At 43.2% G+C, this 10503-nt stretch overlaps 1 protein-coding gene across 8 annotated transcripts in view; it reads left to right on the top strand.

The window, feature by feature from the left end:
- Positions 1 to 10503, top strand: part of hdac10 (histone deacetylase 10) — a 112360-nt gene that overhangs the window by 98581 nt on the left and 3276 nt on the right. For 5 of the 8 annotated variants that reach the window (XR_005944719.1, XR_005944718.1, XM_041202130.1 and 2 more), the window contains one exon: positions 1336 to 2670. The exons of 1 other annotated variant lie outside the window; for it this stretch is intronic. The gene's annotated coding sequence lies outside the window, so the exon portion shown is untranslated. Of the gene's footprint in view, positions 1 to 1335; positions 2671 to 10503 lie in introns of those variants that run through there. 2 more of the 8 variants (XM_041202132.1, XM_041202129.1) reach the window with 2 other exon arrangements.

The following is a 10503-nucleotide window of genomic DNA, read 5'->3' on the forward strand; positions in this document are numbered from 1 at the left end:
TGTAGTTTATCCCAAATATCCATAACTATATATATATATATATATATATATGGGATCCTTTTAATTTCTGGTCTTGCTTCAGACCCATAAACTTTGTAACCATGTTGCTAGCTCTGAGTTTGCAGCCAAGATTATATTGTTTGCTTGTGCCCATGTATTCCATGCCTTTTAGTATTTTGAAGTTCTGGGTCATTTTTCTTCCTCGGTCGTTCCCTTATTAAGAATATATGCTGTCACTCCCACAATGGCTCAGCAGGTATATCTAGTGATTAAAAGAGTCATTCAGGCTAACTGGACTAGATCCCATTTGTCTCTTTCTGAATAGGAATTTTACTTGCTTTTTTCATAGAACTTCACAAAATTATGTTTGGTGCACCTGCTATTCAATAACCATGTTCCCATCATGTTCTGAAATGGAAATCAACTAGAACTAGTGATATATCTGTATTAAATCCCTAATTTCTTTAATGATCATAACTATTTGTGGTTCCTCTGATTGCCCTTCCTTCACCTCTCTCTGTAAATGAAGAGACCCAGTACCTGTTCAGTATTTCTGAAGTAGGATGCTCACGGTTCTCCACATTGAGTTCTTGATCCTATTCCACAACAGGATGGCTGTCATTTCAGGAACACAAGGAAAATCATAAATCTAATCATCCTGATTTTTGGCTTTTTATAACAACTTTGAACAAAAGTTTGCAGCAGAGTCTTCAGTCTGTCCTTTCTGCCAGGGAAAGTACATGAAAAATGAAACTGCAAAACAATAAAATAATTGTGTGTAACAATTACTCCTGCTCCCTTTGGCCATCAATTTGTCTGTTTATTCCTCCTCAATAACTTGTGGTGGAATGTGCTTCATGGGTACCAGGAGCCCTGTGGGAATCATTGACAATCTATTGATATTCTTTGTGTCGTAACTTCCTGAAAGGAAGTGCACAATTCATTTGGGACAATGTTGCATATGCTCCACTCAGATTTACTTCCTGGATTCACTAGATATGATTAGAAATTGAACCCCTAGCCATTTTGTCTGTTGTCAAACTTAGAGACACAGGCCAATTGTGTTGCCATCCTGCCCAAGATAATCTAACTCTGAATAGGCCAGAGTTGGAACCTGGAACCTTCCCTAGTCAGTATATGTATCATTTCTGCAATGTGTTACTCATATAGTCATCGGGAAAGTACAAAGGCTGAATATTTTTATCCATGAATCAGTATTAGTATGGAGCTTTAATTGTACTTTTGTTCTGAACTGACTCAAAGTTTAAACTTGATGTAGAACTTTCATATGTTAGAAGTGTAATAGTATTTTTCCATTTAAATCCATTAAATTAGACATTTGGGTCTTCTGGAAGTTGGAACTTGGAATAACCCGAATCCATATTTTGGAAACATCATTGGCTTCAACTATATTGTCAGTATTATCATTAAATTTGAATTCAAAAACTCTACTAGAGATTCTTGAAATGCTAGTAGCTCCTATCCTAATATAGAAACCGATTGATATGCAAAGTAACAAACTATCTTCACCTGCAGTGTTCACAATGTCACCTTGTTTATTTCACACGGTGTAATTTACAGTCAGACTTTCTGTTGACAACAGAACAATTCCAATGAATTAATCGAATCCTGATGATGCTGAGGATGAAGATACAAATGTGTTATTTGTCACGTGCCCAGACATAAGGCAATACATTGAATTACTATTCCAGTTTTTAAAATGTATTTCATTGGTTAACCAGTGTTTTTAAAGGCAGCATTTTTAAACTTCAAAATAGTAAAAATCTATACTGTAATAGTGCTCTGCTGCCATGATATACCTTGAAAAAATGATTAGATGACAACTGCTTGATTACATGGGCTTCATAATGTTCAATTAGAATGAGTTGATTTTTATTATTTGTCCATCCAGACTGGACCACTAGACTGATGTAGATTGTCTAATTTTAAATTAAAGAATGAATAAGTAATATGCATAAAATTGTATGGTTTCACACCTCTTTTTAATTTGCTTACTGACTGGGTTCAGGTCAAAAATCATTCAAATTTGTGGGTTCAGGTCTGGCCAATTCTTACCCCTGAAACACTCCACAAATTAACTGGTTATTTATCTCCTTGCTGTTTGGGGGACCTCACTGTGCACAAACTGGCTGCCGCATCTGCCTACACAACTATTTAAAGTAATTAATTGGCTGTAAAACACTTTGAGATATCTTGACATGAAAATTGCTTATATAAATACAAGTTATTTCGAGCTTCTTTCTTTAAATTAGCCTGACATATCTCATTTGCAGGCCCCTGTAAATGGAGGAAGAGATCCTGCACACTTGAGGGAGTAGTTACAGCAAAGAATAAAATTAATTGTATACTAAATGAGGGTAGTACTGGAATGTTGTACATTTCCTGTTCAGTTTTCAGGAAGTTCATGTAAATTGGGGTTCATTATCAATTGTGTAAGGTTAATGATGCTTTAACACGACTGACTGTCATGAAGCGCTATTAACGTATATGATATTTCGGAAAATATTTTTCTTTTAAAATAGAGGTCTACTGTGCGGGTATGTCTTGGTTGGATTAAAGACAGCTAGTCTGGGTGCTTTGATATGTACTAGTTTTGATATGTAAGAGAGATAGCATGCATTTGCATTTTTTGAATAGAACATTCAAGAAGTGGGGTGAAAACTTGATGCCTTTCTAACAGCTATCAAGCAATATATTTATATTACTAATAAAATTGGTACTATGAATGGGGTTTCGTTGTTAAAAGGTAAAGTTTCAAAGAGACAGGTGAAACATTGAGAATTTGAATTCAATCAGTGGTGATAGGTATAACTTCAGTCGTTTTCAGGTGTGCAGGCAGAGGCAATGTAAGATCAAAAGGCAGTTGCAAGCCTCCAACTGGCTCCACAGTGAAAAGAACCTCATTTTGAGTTTGTAAAGTGAAAATGCTTTGCCTAGTGTTTGGTTAAGTCTATGGGTTGCTGTTGCCTTAATGGAAATTTGTTTGGAAATTTGTTAAAGCTATGATAGTAGTAATTTGTAGCCATGTGTATATATTTTAACCTGTGTACCTTAATAAAATGTCTTTATCAGTTTAATGTAAAGCCTCAAGAACTGATGGTCTGATTCCTGAATTTAAGGTTGCATCTCAAACATAACACTTAAAACCATAGGTTATGACAGTTGTTTAAAGTTTCCATCTGGGATTTTTAAATAACTCCGCATAGAGTGTTAATCTGGGATTAAATCCTGGGTAATAATTATGTTAAATATACCCTCCAAGATCCTATATTAATCATCAACTCAGCTAGTTGCTGTGAATGCCTTAAAATGTCATTACAAAGATGTCATTGAGGGGGAGGTGATAGCATAGTAGTATTGTCACTGGACTAGTAATCCAGAGACCCTGATATATATACAAGTTATTCCCAGTTTCTTTCTTTAAATTAGCCTGACATATCACAATTGCAGGCCCCTGTAAATGGAGGAAGAGATCCCGCATTGCTCTGAGGACCCGGGTTCAAATCCCACAATGGCAGATGGTGAATTTGAATTCAATAAGAAAAAATCTGGAATTAAAGGTCTAATGAAACCTTTGTCGATTGTTGTAAAAACCCAACTGGTTCACTAATGTCCTTTAGGGAAGGAAACCTGGCATACTTACATTCTCCAGTTTTTTCTTCAGTTTAAAATAGATTAAGGTAAGGGTTCTAGTTTTTGTTTAAAGTACATAAATAATTTAACTTTTTTTACTGTATTTAACTTAAAGAAAGGGTTTTTTTCCAACTAGAGGCATGGCAGGGCATCTCAGTCCTGTGTTAAGTACCGCCTGCAACATGTGGGAAGTCCAAGACACTCCTTGCGCTCTGACCGACCACATGTGCAGGAAGTGCCACCAGCTGCAGCTACTTGAGCTCTAAGTTTCGGAGCTTGAGCGGCAGTTGGAGGCACTGAGATGCATTCGCGAGGCTGAGAGTTTCGTGGTTAGCACGTTTTTAGACGTGGTCACCCCACAGCTTACGGAAGTGCAGACAAAGAGGGAATGGGTGACCATCAGTCAGAAGAAAGGTATCAGGCAGGTAGTCAGGACATCCCCAGGGTGCATCTCGCTCAAGAACCATTTTTCTGTGTTGGAAAATGTTGAGAGTGATGGTTCCTCTGGGGAGTGCAGTCACGCTCATGGCACTGAGAGTGGCCATGCTGCGTGGGGGGGAGGAAAAAGAGGGGAAGAGCAATAGTAGTAGGAGACTCGATAGTAAGGGGAACAGACAGGCGTTTCTGCGGCTGTAGACGTGACTCCAGGATGGTATGTTGCGCCCTGGTGCCAGGGTCAGGGATGTCACTGAACGGCTGCAGGGCATTCTAAAGGGGAAGAGCAAATAGACAGAGATCATGGTACATATTGGGACCAACGACATACGTAGAAAGAGGGATGAGGTCCTGCAAGCAGAATTTAGAGAGCTAGGAAGCAGATTAAAAAACAGGACCTCAAAGGTAGTAATCTCTGGATTACTTCCAGTGCCACGCGCTAGTGAGTATAGAAATAGGAAGTTAGTCCAGGTGAATGCGTGGCTGGAGAGATGGTGCAGTAGGGAGGGCTTTAGATTTCTGGGACATTGGCACCATTTCTGGGGGCGGTGGGACCTGTACAAGGCGGACAGGTTGCAATTGAACTAGAATGGGACCAACATTCTTGCGGGGAGGTTTGCTTGTGCTGTTGGGGAGGGTTTAAACTAATTTGGCAGGGGTATGGGATCCTGAGAGGAGGTTCAGCAGGGGAGATGCAGAGCCAAAATTAGAAGAGAGAGCAAATGAATCTGGAAAGCGTAGAAGTTGTAGGCCAGTTAAGACACAAGGGAGCTTGGCAAGGTTGGATGGTATTTATTTTAACGCATGGAATCTGACGAATAAGGCAGATGAGTTGAGGGCACAAATTAATACATGATGTATACATGTTGTGTCTTTATGGGGTATGTGGAACATTCCTTGTTCCAGAATTACCTGGAAAAACTCAGCAGGTCTGGCATCATCGGCGGAGAAGAAAAGAGTTGACGTTTCGAGTCCTCATGACCCTTCGACAGAACTTGAGTTCGAGTCCCTTCTGTCGAAGGGTCATGAGGACTCGAAACGTCAACTCTTTTCTTCTCCGCTGATGCTGCCAGACCTGCTGAGTTTTGCCAGGTAATTCTGTTTTTGTTTTGGATTTCCAGCATCCGCAGTTTGTTTGTTTTTATTCCTTGTTCCAGTCCTACTCTGGCCCCCTTCCACAACTCTTTCTCCGGTACGTCAATGATTACTTCGGTGCTGCTTCATGTTCTCGTCGGGACTTGGAAAAATTTATTAATTTTGCTTCCAATCTCCGCCCCTCCATCATTTTCACATGGTCCACCTCTGACACTTCCCTTCCCTTCCTTGACCTCTCTGTCTCAATTTCTGGTGATAGACTGTCTACCAATATTCATTACAAGCCTACCGACTCCCACAGCTCACACCCCGCTTCCTGTAAGGGCTCCATCCCATTCTCTCAGTTTCTTCACCTCTGTCGCATCTGTTCTGATGATGCCACTTTCAAAAACAGTTCCAGTGACATGTCTTCCTTCTTCCTTAACCGAGGTTTTCCACCCACGGTGGTTGACAGGGCCCTCAACCGTGTCCGGCCCATCTCCCGCGCATCCGCCCTCACGCCTTCTCCTCCCTCCCAGAAACATGATAGGGTCCCCCTTGTCCTCACTTAACACCCCACCAGCCTCCGCATTCAAAGGATCATCCTCCGCCATTTCCACCAACTCCAGCATGATGCCACCACCAAACACATCTTCCCTTCATCCCCCCTGGCGGCATTCCATAGGGATCGTTCCCTCCCGGACACCCTGGTCCACTCCTCCATCACCCCCTGCTCCTCAACCCCCACCTATGGCACCTCCCCATGCCCATGCAAAAGATGCAACACCTGCCCCTTCACTTCCTCTCTCCTCACCGTCCAAGGGCCCAAACACTCCTTTCAAGTGAAGCAGCATTTCACTTGCATTTCCCCCAACTTAGTCTACTGCATTCGTTGCTCCCAATGCGGTCTCCTCTATATTGGAGACATCAAACTGGGCTACCGCTTTGCAGAACACCTGCAAGAAAGACCCAAACCTCCCTGTCGCTTGCCATTTTAACACTCCACCCTGCTCTCTTGCCCAATGTCTGTCCTTGGCTTGGTGCATTGTTCCAGTGAAGCCCAATGCAAACTGGAGGAACAGCACCTCATCTTCTGACTTTACAGCCAACGGACTGAATATTGAATTCAACTTTAGATCTTGAACTCCCTCCTCCATCCCCACCCCCTTTCCATTTCTTCCCCCTTCCTTTTGTTTTTTCCAATAATTTATATAGATTTTTCTTTTCCCACCAATACCATTATTTTTAAATCTTGTATGCCCTGCTAGTCTTTCCACCCCACCCCCACTAGAGCTGTACCTTGAGTGCTCTGCCATCCATTCTTAATTAGCACATTCGTTTAGATAATATCACCAACTTCAACACCTCTGTGTTCTTTTGTCCATTTGTCTGTGACATCTTTTGATTATCTGCTCCTATCACTGCTTGCTTGTCCCTACAACCACACCACTCCCCCCCCCACCCACCCCAACCTTAAACCAGCTTATATTTCACCCCTCTCCTTATATTCACTCAGTTCTGTTGAAGGGTCATGAGGACTCAAAACATCAACTCTTTTCTTCTCTGCTGATGCTGCCAGACCTGCTGAGTTTTTCCAGGTAATTCTGTTTTTGACATGATGTATGATGTAATTCCTGTCCTAGCGACATGGTTGAGAGAGGGGCAGAATTGGCAACTCAAAATTGCAGGATAAAGGGAAGGAGGTAAAAGAGGAGGGGGTATTGCAATATTGATCAAGGAATCAATTACAGCAGTAAGGAGGGATGATATCTTAAGGCTCTTCATATGAAGCCATTTGGGTAGAACTTAAAAACAAGGCCCCCAAACAGTCAGAGAGAAAAAGAAGAGCAGATATGTTGGCAAATTTCAGAGAAGTGTAAAAATAATAGGGTAGTAATAGGGGGGGATTTCAACTTCCCCAACTGGGTTAGTCATAGTGTGATAGGTTTAGAAGGAGTGGAATTATTAAAATGAATCCAGGAGAGCTTTTTAAGCCAGTAAGTAGAAGGTCCTACAGGAGAGGGAGCGGACCTGGGCTTAATTTTAGGGAATGAAGCCGGGCAAGTGGTAGAGGTAGGGGGAGCATTTTGCAGATAGTGATCATAACTCCATTAGATTCAAGGTTGTTATGGAAAAGGACAGGGATGGGCCAGAAATCACAGTTCTAAATTGGGGGAAGGCCGATTTTAATAAGATCAGATATGATTTGGCCTGAGGACTGGAAGCAGCTACTTTTAGGTAAGTCTGCGTCAGAGCGGTAGGACTCATTCAAGAAGGAGATAGGGAGAGTACAGGGCCAACATATTCCAGTAAAGACAAAGGGAGGGACCAACAAATCCAGGGAACCCTGGATGTCGAGGGATATACAGGATTCGATAAAGAGAAAAAGGGAGGCTTATGGCAGATACCGAGGGTTCAAAACAGAGGATGCACTAGAGGAGTAAAGAATGTGTAGGGGGGGACCTTAAAAAGGAAATTAGGAGAGCAAAAAGGGGGCATGAAAAAACATTGGCAGGTGAAGTTATTTTACAAGTATATTAAGAGCAAGAGGATAACTAGGGAAAGAGTAAGGCCCATTAAGGACTGTAGTGGTAATTTGTGTGTGGAGCCGGAAGACGTAGGTAGAGTTCTAAATGAATACTTTGTGTCGGTGTTCACAAGTGAGAGGGATGATATGGGTATGGAAATCAGGCAGAAGGACTGTGATATAATTAAAGAAATTAGCATAGAAAGGGAGGAGGTTCTAAGTATATAAATCTCCAGGCCTGGATGAAATGTATCCCAGGCTGTTGAGTGAGGCAAGGGAGGAGATAGGGGCGCTGGCAATAATTTTCAATACCTCTCTGGCAACCGGAGAGGTGCCAGCGGACTGGAGGATAGCCAATGTGGTACCGTTATTCAAGAAGGGAGAAAGGGATAAACCAGGGAACTACAGGGCCAGTCAGTCTAAACTCAGTGGTGGGGAAAATTTTGGAGGCAATTCTGAGGGACAGAATTAATCTGCACTTGAAGAGGCAGAGATTAATCAAGGACAGTCAGCATGGTTTTGTTAAGGGGAGGTCATGTCTGACCAATTTGATTGAATTTTTCAAAGAGGTGACCAGGTGTGTAGATGAGGGCAATGCATTTGATGTAGTCTACTTGGACTTCAGCAAGGCTTTTGATAAGGTCCAGCATGGGAGACTGATAACGAAGGTAAGAGTCCATAGGATCCAAGGCAATTTGACAAATTGGATCCAGAATTGGCTGAGTGGCAGGAAGCAGAGGGTGATGGTCGAGGGGCATTTTTGTGACTGGATGCCTATGTCCAGTGGGGTTCCACAGGGATTGGTGTTGGGTCCCTTGCTGTTTGTGGTATATATAAACGATTTAGACTTGAATGTAGGGTTAATCAGTAAGTTTGCGGATGACACGAAAATTGGTGGGGTGATGAATAGTGAGGAGGATAGCCTTAGATTACAGGAGGATATTGACGTGCTGGTCAGATGGGCTGATCAGTGGCAAATGGTATTTAACAGGATAGGTATGAGGTGATGCACTTGGCACAGGAATACGCGATGAATGGTAGGACCCTGGGAAGCACCGAGGATCAGAGGGACCTTGGTGTGCCTGTACACCTTAAGGTAGTGGGACAGGTAGATAAGGTGGTTAAGAAGGCAGATGAGATGCTTGCCTTTATTAGCTGAGTCATGGAATATAAGAGCAGGGAGGTTATACTGGAACTGTATAAAATGCTGGTTAGCCCACAGCTAGAGTATTGCGTGCAGTTCTGGAATCTGCATAATAGGAAGGATGTGATTGCACTAGAGAGAGTGCAGAGGAGATTTACCAGGATATTGCCTGGGCTGGAAAGTTTTAGTTATGAGGAGAGATTGGGTAGACTGGGGTTATTTTCCCTGGAGCAGAGGAGATTGAGGGGGGACATGATTGAGGTGTATATGAGGGGCATATATAGGGAAGACAGGAAGGAACTTTTCCCCTTGGTGGAGGGATCAATAACCAGGGGGCATTGGTTTAAGGAAGGGGCAGGAGGTTTAGAGGGGCTGTAAGGAAGAATTTTTTCACCCAGAGGGTGGTGGGAATTTGGAACTCAGTGCCTGAAAGGGTAGTAGAGGCAGGTACCCTCAAAACATTTCAGAAGTATTTGGATGTGCACTTGCGATGCCATGGCATTCAAAGCTATGGGCCTTGAGCTGGAAAATGGGATTAGAATAGTTAGGTACTTGTTTGACCAACGCAGACTCAATAGGCTGAAGGGGCTTTTTCTGTGCTGTAGACTTCTATGACTCTAGCCTGGCCTACATGTGACTCCAGACCCACAGCAATGTGGTTGACTCTTAACTGCCCTCTGAAATGGCCTAGCAAGTCAGAGTTGTATCAAATTGCCACACAGTCTCAAAAAAGGAATGAAACCAGACGGACCACCAGGCATCGACCTAGGCACTGGAAACGACAACGGTGAACTCAGCCCCGTCGACCCTGCAATGTCCTCCTTACCAATATCTGGGGGTTTGTTGCAAAATTGGGAGGGCTGTTTCACAGACTAGTCAAGCAACCCTGTTATAGTCATTCCCATGGAATCATATCTTACAGATAATATCCCAGACACCACCATCACCATCCCTGGGTATATCTTGTCCCACCAGTGGGACAGACCCAGAAGAGGTGGCAGCACAGTGGAATACAGTTGAGAGTTGCTCTGGGAGTGCTCAACATCAACTCTGGACACCATGAAGTCTCATGGCATCTGTCAAACATGGGCAAGGAAATCTCCTGCTGGTTACCATGTACTGCCCTCCCTCAGCTGATGAACACCACTCAGAGGAAGCACTGAGTGGGGCAATGGCACAGAATGTACTCTGGCTGGGGTACTTCAATGTCCATCACCAAGGGTGGCTCAGTAATGCCACTACAAGAGCAGGTCAGAGGCTAGGAATCCTGTGATGAGTAACACATCTCCTGACTCCCCAAAACTTGTCCACCATATACAAGGCACAAGTCAGGAGCGTGATGGGAATGCTCCCCACTTGCCTGGATGAGTGCAGCTCCCACAACACTCAAGAAGCTTGACACCATCCAGGACAAAGCAGCCCACCTGATTGGCACCACATCCACAAACACCACCAACACACAGTGGCAGCAGTACATACCATCTACAAGATGCACTGCAGGAATACTCCAAGGCTCCTTAGACAGTACCTTCCAAACCTACGACCACTACCATCTAGAAGGACAAGGGCAGCAGATAGATGGGAACACCACCACCTGAAAGTTCCCCTCCAAGTCACTCAGCATCCTGACTTGGAAATATATTGCCGTTCCTTCACTGTCGATTGATCA

The sequence above is a fragment of the Carcharodon carcharias genome, chromosome 13 (genome assembly GCF_017639515.1).
Source record: "Carcharodon carcharias isolate sCarCar2 chromosome 13, sCarCar2.pri, whole genome shotgun sequence".
NCBI classification, from domain to species: Eukaryota; Metazoa; Chordata; class Chondrichthyes; order Lamniformes; family Lamnidae; genus Carcharodon; species Carcharodon carcharias.